Raw genomic sequence first — 9,925 nt, 5'->3', positions numbered from 1 at the left:
ATGGATGTCCTATACCTAATCAATCTCCAGCTACTGGACGTTTAGGTGGTTTCCAATTTACTACCATTATAAAACAACACTGTAGTAAATCATCATACATAAATCATTCTGCAAATATCTGATTATTTTCTTAAGTTTTTAGAAACTGAACTCTTTAGTCAAGGTATTTAATCATTTTTAAGGCCTTTGTGACACTGCTGTAAGCAACAGATGAGGATTTCCTATTTTGATGGGTGGAACTTTTCTAGGGGTGGTAATATCTCTTACGTGAAGACTTGTTTTGTTTTGAAGATGCAGGAAGTGATCTAACAGACTTTCCTTGCTGACACACTGTACCAGGAAGGAGACACAGCACTTTATCCACCCTACTTGGCCAGTTTGGTATTTGAATGGAAAGTGCAAGTTTGTGTTTGAGGTGGTGTGTCACACTTGTGTCATGTGAGACACAATACGTAGATCAAAGAGGAGAAAAACCTTTGGGCAGTTCTATTAGTCTCCAGTGTGCTTTTGCTAAATATCTTCAATTAAGCAATCTAATACAGATGGATGGCACTCATCTTTCTTCCCTGAATCCTCCCTTCTTCAAAGGTGACAACTAATATCATTATTTTCATTAAATATCCATAGACTGAAAGTTCAGGTTCTCAAAGATAGTTTCTTTCTTTAATTGTAATTTTTACTAAAACAAAGAAAAAGAAAACCAAGTGTCATTAACTTTGATTTGAGTATATGTGTGATGAGGGTTAATCCTTTCCTGTTTTAATGTGTATGATACTAAGTGTATCTGCCCAATTTTTATTTATGTATTTTTTGAGACAGTCTCGCTCTGCCATCCGGGCTGGAGGGCAGTGGTGCAATCTCGGCTCACTGCAACCTCCACCCCTGGTTCAAGTGATTCTCCTGCCTCAGCCTCCTGAGTAGCTGGGATTACAGGTGTGTGCCACCATGCCAGGCTAATTTTTATATTTTTAGTAGAGATGGGGTTTTGTCATGTTGGCCAGGCTTGTCTCAAACTCCTGACCTCAGGTGATCCACCCACCTCGGCCTCCCAAAGTGCTGGGATTATAGGGGTGAGCTACCATGCCCGGCCCTGTCTCAAATTTTAGTGCAGTGCAATCTATCACTAAGAAATTTCAAAGCTGTTATTTAAGATGTTAATTATATAATACACAAATATCACAGTTGTGTGGTTTAACCTGTTAAGACATGCTTAGAAAAGAGAGCGTGAGTATACTGACTTTATTACAAGCCTATATTGGAAGATATATAGTAATATATAGGTACATATAACTCCCTGTAACAATAGGTTATGCGTTATTTAAAAACATAATGTCAAACAACATTACAGTTGGTAATTTATTTAAAGACTACAGGCTTGCCTGTTCACTGCTGCATTTCTATCCTGGACATTTGTGGATATATTACTATATATCAGGTTTATATACTTTTACTATAGGTATGTAAATATTTGCTGAATGAATAAAAAATAGGAAGATAATTTTAAAAGGTAAAAAATGGCATTTAATTTACAAAACATAATAAACAAAAGTTCTAAGTGGTATTAAGTTCTAAAACAAACCAGATTTGTCAATATAGTTCCAAGTTTAATCTAATTCCAAACTTAAAAATGATGGCATGTAATATCAGTTCATTGAATATTGTAATTAGATATTAAAAGTTCAGAGATGAGTAGTAAAGGCAGAGTGGGACTTGTAATACCAGGGTCAAAGGTAGCGCTTGGGGTCTGACTAAACATTTGAAAAAGGACATCAGCCTGGGTGGGCAGGTGTCTATGAAGGATGAGAAAGGAGGCAACTTCTTTTTTTCTCTGGTTCTGTGGGCTTCTCTTTAATGTTTGTTTTTTCATTCTTTATCATCCGAAACTAAAGGATTAATGAACTTTGGAGGATCTGAGCAACCGATCTTCAGTAAATAGGTAACTTGACACAGTCTTAGGGGAATTAATGATAGTGTATGATAGACTTAATGGAAGCTTAGAAAACACTCTTTTTTTGGTTAACTACCATACGTACTCTATTTATTTATCTATTTATTTACTAAAGGTAGTCAAGTGAAGCAGTGCGAGTAGAAAAAGAACAAAGAAATCTGTAACTGGTTGTGATCAATTAGTCATAAACACCACTGCACTCGGACCAGCCCATATGCACTCTTTAAAACTTAAAACTTTTTACCAAAATCTTAAATATCAGAACAAGTCAGAAAGCTTGTTTTTTTAAAACCTTTTTTATTATGAAATGTATTACACATAAAAAAGGCTGTATAAAACATATATATAGATTTAAAAAATAATAAAGAAACATTTATGTATGTACTCACCAGCTTAAGAATAATTTTTTGGTTAGGCACAGTGGCTCATGCCTGTAATCTCAGCACTTTGGGAGGCCGAGACTTGAGCCCTGGAGTTTGAGACCAGCCCGGGCAACAGAGACCCCATCTTTACAAAAAATAAAAAATTAGGCTGGGCGTGGTGGGTCACGCCTGTAATCCCAGCACTTTGGGAGGCGGTGGTGGGTGGATCACAAGGTCAAGAGATCAAGACCACCCTGGCCAACATGGCGAAACCCTGTCTCTACTAAAAATACAAAAATTAGCTGGGTGTGGTGGTGCGTGCCTGTAATTCCAGCTATTCAGGAGGCTGAGGTAGGAGAATCACTTGAACTCGGGAGGCGGAGGTTGCAGGGAGCCAAGATCGTGCCACTAAACTCCAACCTGGTGACAGAGGGAAACTCTGTCTAAAAAAAAAGAAAAAAAAAAAAAAAAAAAAAAAAATTAGCCACGTGTGGTGGCTCACACCTGTAATCCTAGCACTTTGGGAGGCTGGGGTGGGCAAACTGCTTGGGCCCAGGAGTTTGAGACCAGCCTGGGCAACTTCGTGAAACTCTGTCTCTACAAAAAATTTAAAAAATTAGCTGGGCATGGTGGTGTGCATCTGCAGTCCCAGCTAGTTGGGAGGCTGAGGCTGCAGTGACACATCATTGTGCCACTGCACTCCAGCCTGGGCAACAGAGTAAGACCCTATACAAAAAACAAACAAAATTTCTTAAATTAACTATTTATGAGAATTGTCAGGTTGACTGTCTGTTTTCCAGCTGAGTTTCACAAAATGGAGCCTGCTTAATGAAACAGATCGATACATTCAAATCCACAGGCTCTGGTAATTTGTACTAAAGAATACTTATTTCCAGAATTGACCAGAGTTATCACAGAACTAAGAGTGTATTATTTTACAGAATAGTAGAGAACTAATTAAGTACCTATGACTTGTAAAAATAGAACCTCATGGTTTTTAAATGGAAAAGTCTGACTGGAAACTATAGTCCTTTAATATTAATTTCTAAACTCAGAAGTGAGATTATGATACAATCAGTTGGCAAGTATTTAAGTTTTTCCTAGGCAATACCTTCCTTGGCTGGGTAAAGAATGTATCTTCTCACATGCATATTAATTTCTTTGAGTGAAATCTGAGTTAGGTATAAGTTAATATTTATCAAACAGAATCTGTATTAGTTATCTCTTGCTGTTTGAAAAATTACTCCCAAACTTGGTGCCTTAAAGCAATAAACAATTATTTTTTACAGAGTCTATGAGTAAGGAAGCTAGGCAAATGTTAATTGGGTCTCTTGGCTCTGGGTTTCTCATAAGGCTGTATAAAAGGTGTTGAGCGGGTGCTGCAGTCATCTTAAGGCTTGACTAGGTGTTGATGTTGGTAGGACTTAGTCCCTATCAGGGTGTTGGACTCAGGGCCTCCATTCCTCACTGGCTGTGGACTAGAGGCTACCCTCCTTTTTTCTGCCACATGGACCTATCCTTTGGGCAGTTCGCAACATGGCAATTTCCTTTGTTGGAATGAGCAAGTGAGAGCGCAAGAGAGAGTGAGAGGAAGATGAAAGTCAGTCTTTTGTAACCTAATCTCAGAAGTGACATTCTGTCACTTTGCCATATTCTATTCTTTTGAAACAGGTCATTAGGTCCAGCCCATGCACAAGAGGAGGAAATTACACAAGGATGTGAAAACCAGAAGGTACGGTACTTAGGAGCCATTTTAGATGCAGCCTACCATAGTAACTCTAGAAAGAAGGAAATACAAAAAGTAAAAATGCTTCAAAAGCAAGTGGTGCTAAAAAAAAAAAAATAAGAATAGGCTGGGCACGGTGGCTCATGCCTGTAATCCCAGCACTTTGGGAGGCTGAGGCGGGCAGATCACTAGGTCAGGAGATCGAGACCATCCTGGCTAACATGGAGAAACACTGTCTCTACTTAAAAAAAAAAAAATTTGCCGGGCGTGGTGGTGGGCGCGGGTAGTCCCCGCTACTCAGGAGGCTGAGGCAGGAGAATGGCGTGAACCAGGGAGGCGGAGTTTGCAGTGAGCCGAGATTGCGCCACTGCACTCCAGCCTGCGTGACAAAGCGAGACTCTGTCTCAAAAAAAAAAAAAAGAAAAAGAAAAAAAATAGAAAGAGGAAAAGTGAAAATGCTAACTCAGCTAAGAGTCATCATTAAAGAATATATTTTGTATGCAGAGATGGCATTATTGATGATGATTCCTTTAGGATAGGTGGTCGGGAATAGAAAGGCTGCTAATTTAAGAATACTACTCACGCTGGGGGCGGTGGCTCACGCCTATAATCCCAGCACTTTGGGAGGCCGAGGCGGGCGGATCATAAGGTCAGGAGATCAAGACCATCCTGGCTAATACGGTGAAACCCCATCTCTACTAAAAAATACAAAAAACTAGCCGGTCGAGATGGCGGGCGCCTGTAGTCCTAGCTACTCAGGAGGCTGAGGCAGGAGAATGGCGTAAACCCGGGAGGCGGAGCTTGCAGGGAGCTGAGATCCGGCCACTGCACTCCAGCCTGGGCGACAGAGCGAGACTCCGTCTCAAAAAAAAAACCAAAAACCAAAAAACAAAAAATTAGCCGGGCGTGGTTGCTGGCGCCTGTAGTCCCAGCTACTCGGGAGGCTGAGACAAGAGAATGGCCTGAACCCGGGAGGCGGAGCTTGCAGCGAGCCGAGATCGCGCCACTGCATCCAGCCTGGGCAACAGAGCGAGACTTCCTCTCAAAAAAAAAAAAAAAAAAAAGAATACTTCTCACAAAAACAAAGATGGTTCTATGATTTATGGCCATTGTTCACCATTTGTAGAGTTTCTTGCTGTTTTTTACTTTACAATTTTTATAGTGAAGCAAACATTAAACATGAATCAGCAAAGCGGTACGCTATTTACAACTCAAAAACAATTCTGGGATACACCAATCAATCGGTAAGAACTTACTGAGCACCTACATGTGCTAGAAAGTTACTGATACTAGAAAAGTATAAAACAGTATCTGTCCTCAACTAGTCTGTGGCAGGTCTCAAAAATCTATGCAATAGGAATGAACCCCTTACTAGGGTATTGTATCTGATCCTGGGCTCTAAATTCAAGAGATGAAGAAAATGGGAAAAAATCCAGAGGCATGATTAACCAAAGGATTAAAAATTAGAAAACACAAAACAGCAAAACAACAACAACAACAACAAAATTAGAAAACAGAATTTATGTGGAAAGGTTAAAGGCACAGTGCTTATTTAACCTGAGAAAGGTGAAAGTTGCTACAGTAATCATCTTTAAGTTTATGAATAGTTACACAGGAGAGGGAAATAAATGTTTGTGCCCTCAATGAGAAATCTACCAAGAGAACGGGATTTCTAATATAGTATGTACATTAAAAAGTCTTAGAATATATATATTAAGAGAATTGTTTAGGAAGGGTCAATGACTTTATTTTTTTTTAGGGCTTCTTTAAAAAATGTTTCCTCACTGTTTTGACAATTATCATGAAAAAAATTCAGTTTAGAATCTAGAACTGACCTGGATGGGATTCAAGGATAGCTGGCAGGGGCTGCACAGTCCCTGATTCCTCCCAGGCGGTGGGAGCTAAGCTACTAGAAACAGGAACTCAGTTGGTTTCTCAAGTCAGACAAGAAAGGGAAGGCCAGGCCAAAGGCGCCACAGAACTCCCATTAGTTTTGAATGACAACTTTTAAACCTGCAAGGTCTTTGCTCTGGAGGGAGACATTAACTTTATTATACAGGAAAGTAAACAAGCCTGATCTCTGCTCTGAAGGGAAATACTATCACTAAATTAAAGATCACCTGTAATCCCAGTGCTTTGAAAGATCAGGGCAGTGGCTGGGTGTGGTGGCTCACACCTGTAATCCCAGCACTTTGGGATGCTGAGGCGGGAGGATCCCTTGAGCCCAGAAATTTGAGACCAGCCTCGGCAACACAGGAAGACCCCATCTCTACATAAAATTAAAAAATCAGCTGGGCATGGGGGCACGTGTCTGTGGCCCTAGCTACTCAGGAGGCTGAGGAATGCACCACCGCACTACAGCCTGGGCAACAGTGAGATCGTGTCTCAAAAAAAACCAAAAAACTTTATTTGACTATTCTGAATATACCATATTGAGATAAACTAGCTGTTCTCAAGAGCCCCTTTACATAATAAGATCAGATAAATTATAATTGTTGAGGTTTTTATACTTTTTTTTTTCTTTTTTGAGATGAAGTCTTGCTCTGTCACCAGGCTGGAGTACAGCGGTGCAATCTCAGCTCACTGCAACCTCCACCTCCCAGGTTCAAGTGATTCTCCTGCCTCAGCTACCCTAGTAGCTGGGATTACAGGTGTGCGCCACCACACCCAGCTACTTTTTTTTTTTTTTTAAATTTTTTTTTTATTATACTTTAAGTTCTAGGGTACATGTGCATAACGTTTATATCATGTATAACTCCCCAATGCAATACTTTTTGTATTTTTAGTAGAGATGAGGTTTCACCATGTTGGCCAGGATGGTCTTGATCCGCCCGCCTTGGCCTCCCAAAGTGCTGGGATTACAGATGTGAGGTGCCATGTCTGGCACCCCCTGCCCTTTTTTTCTTTGAGACAGAGTCTCACTATGTCGCCCAGGCTGGCGTGCAGTGGCATGATCTCGGCTCACTGCAACCTCTGCCTCCTGGGTTCAAGCGAATTTCCTGCCTCAGCCTCCTGAGTAGCTGGGACTACAGGCGCCTGCCACCACATCCGGCTAATTCTTTGTATTTTTAGTAGAGATGGGGTTTCACTGTGTTGACCACGATGGTCTCCATCTCTTGACCTTGTGATCTGCCCGCCTTGGCCTCCCAAAGTGCTAGGATTACAGGTGTGAGCCACTGCGCCCAGCCAGGGTTAAAATATTTTAGAATAATTATTATGCTGCTATATTAGGAAAGCACATCCTTCCCACTTAGTAACCATCCTATTTAGCCTCCAAAAGGAACAAAAGATGCTTTGTTCTTAGATGATTAGTGGAAGATAATAACCACATCTGTGCCCATTGGCACTCTTACACAGTGACATTTCCGCTGTGCCTTCCTTTTTGTCAGAGATAGCCTTCCGGGATCATTTCATCCATTTGACAGGAGTGCTGACAAGAAACTCTTAGGTGATCAGGATCTAATAAGCCTGTGAGAGAGGTGGTTGTGTTAAAACCCCTTTTCAGTTGTACCTCCTTTATAAAAACTGAAACTTTCCACACCTCTTCTTGGCCCAAAGCTGATTATTTTTGTTTGGAAAATGTGAGATAACTCATCTAAGTTGAGGTTTTCTTTTAGTACTCCCAGGAGAAGATATATTTCTCTTTTCACTTTGAAAGTTTTCCTTTAAAAATAATTTCTTGGCCGGGCGCGGTGGCTCAAGCCTGTAATCCCAGCACTTTGGGAGGCCGAGACGGGCGGATCACGAGGTCAGGAGATCGAGACCCTCCTGGCTAATACAGTGAAACCCCGTCTCTACTAAAAATACAAAAACTAGCCGGGCGAGGTGGCGGGCGCCTGTAGTCCCAGCTACTCGGGAGGCTGAGGCAGGAGAATGGCGTAAACCCGGGAGGCGGAGCTTGCAGTGAGCTGAGATCCGGCCACTGCACTCCAGCCTGGGCGACAGAGCGAGACTCCGCCTCAAAAAAAAAAAAAAAAAAAAAAATAATAATTTCTTGTTCATCCCTCTCCAAGATGGCTGCTGAAGACGAGTTACTGCTGCCACAGCTCCCCGAGCTGTTCGAAACCAGCAGACAGCTTCTGCATGATGCAGAAGTAGCGACTGAACCTGCCGGTTCCTGGACAGTCCAGGAGAAGGTGTTCAAGGGCCTGGACTTCCTTGAGAAGGCTGCCGAAATATTATCGCAGCTTGACTTGTTCAGCTAAAATGAAGATTTGGAAGCAATTGCTTCCACCGACCTGAAGTACCTGTTGGTGCCAGTGTTTCAAGGAGCCCTCACCATGAAACAAGTCAAGCCCAGCAAGTGTCTAGATCATTTGCAGTGGGCTCCAGAACACTATAAACTACTTAACTGTGCCACTGATGTCATGTGGCAGAGTTTGAGCTGCCCAAAACCAAGAACTCAGCTGAAAATCACACTGCTAATTCCTCCATGGCTTATCCTAGCCTCATTGCTATGGCGTCTCAAAGACAAGCTAAGAGAGAGACACAAGCAGAAGAAGGAGTTGGAGCATAGGCTGTCTGCAATGAAATCTGCTGTGGAAAGTGGTCAAGCAGATGATGAGCGTGTTCGTGAATATTATCTTCTTCGCCTTCAGAGGTGGATTGATATCAGCTTAGAAGAGATTGAGAGCACTGACCAGGAAATAAAGATCCTGAGAGAAAGAGACTCTTCAAGAGAGGCATCAACTTCTAACTCATCTCGCCAGGAGGGACCTCCAGTGAAACCCTTCATTCTCACTCGGAACATGGCCCAAGCCAAAGTATTTGGAGCTGGTTATCCAAGTCTGGCAACTATGACAGTGAGTGACTGGTATGAGCAACATCGGAAATATGGAGCATTACCAGATCAGGGAATAGCCAAGGCAACACCAGAGGAATTCAGAAAAGCAGCTCAGCAACAGGAAGATCAAGAAGAAAAGGAGGAAGAGGATGATGAACCAACACTCTACAGAGCTCAGGAGTGGGATGACTGGAAGGGCACCCATCCTAGGGGCTATGGCAGCCGACAGAACATGGGCTGATCTTCCCACAACACAAGAGGACTGGAGGGTGCACACTTCCCAAGCCAAGGAAAACCATGCAGTCCTCACCTCCCTGGGTTTCCGCTTCAGCTGTGTACAACGAAGGCAAAGATGCTAAATCTTGTTTTGCATTCAATAAAGTGTTCACTGATTAAAAAAAAAAAATTCTTCTGAGATGCCTTCTCTGTTCTGTCATTCTGCAACTTGGGCTGGAAAATGATACTAATTATTTTTGGCTTGATTGGAGTAACTACTGGCCACTTGAAAATTAAATTTTGGCTAGGCGCAGTGGCTCACACCTGTAATTCCAGCACTTTGGGAGGCTGAGGCGGGCAGATAACCTGAGGTTGGGAGTTCGAGACCAGCCTGGCTAACATGCTGAAACCCCATCTCTACTAAAAATACAAAATTAGCCGGGCATGATGGTGCATGCCTGTAATCCCAACTACTTGGGAGGCCAAGGCAGGAGAATCACTTGGACCTGGGAGGCAGAGGTTGCAGTGAGCTGGGATCGTACCACTGCATTCCAACCTGGGTGACAGAGTGAGACTCTGTCTCAGAAAAAAAAAAATTAAATATTATGCTCAATATCTCCCATATTTAAAAGCAAAATTTTCAAATTTTACTTAAGAGCAAAATTGCAGTGGAACAGTGAGTTTTCAAAATGTTTCTAGTCCTGGAATCTGTTTAAGACTTGAAGCAGTAAAGTAGAAATATAGTAAGTGTTTGTGGGTGTGGTGTCTGCCACCTGTAATCCCACCACTTTGGAAGGCTGAGGCAGGTGGATCACTTGAGGTCAGGAGTTCAAGACCAGCCTGGTCAAATGGTAAAACCCCATCTCTACTGGAAAAAAAAAAAAAAAGAG

At 42.1% G+C, this 9,925-nt stretch overlaps 1 pseudogene across 1 annotated transcript; it reads left to right on the top strand.

Annotated features, from left to right (window-relative positions):
• The first annotated feature begins 380 nt into the window (after window positions 1-380).
• LOC117069822 lies at window positions 381-9,225 on the top strand (annotated as a pseudogene). The gene is made up of 2 exons (XR_004431677.1): window positions 381-588; window positions 8,050-9,225. The product of XR_004431677.1 is annotated as an immunoglobulin-binding protein 1-like (transcript).
• The last annotated feature ends 700 nt before the right edge of the window (window positions 9,226-9,925 follow it).

The sequence above is a fragment of the Trachypithecus francoisi genome, unplaced genomic scaffold (genome assembly GCF_009764315.1).
Source record: "Trachypithecus francoisi isolate TF-2019V2 unplaced genomic scaffold, Tfra_2.0 Lachesis_group3, whole genome shotgun sequence".
Taxonomy (NCBI): Eukaryota; Metazoa; Chordata; class Mammalia; order Primates; family Cercopithecidae; genus Trachypithecus; species Trachypithecus francoisi.
Note: the sequence above shows the minus strand (reverse complement) of the source record. Positions and strands in the feature narration are given on the sequence as shown.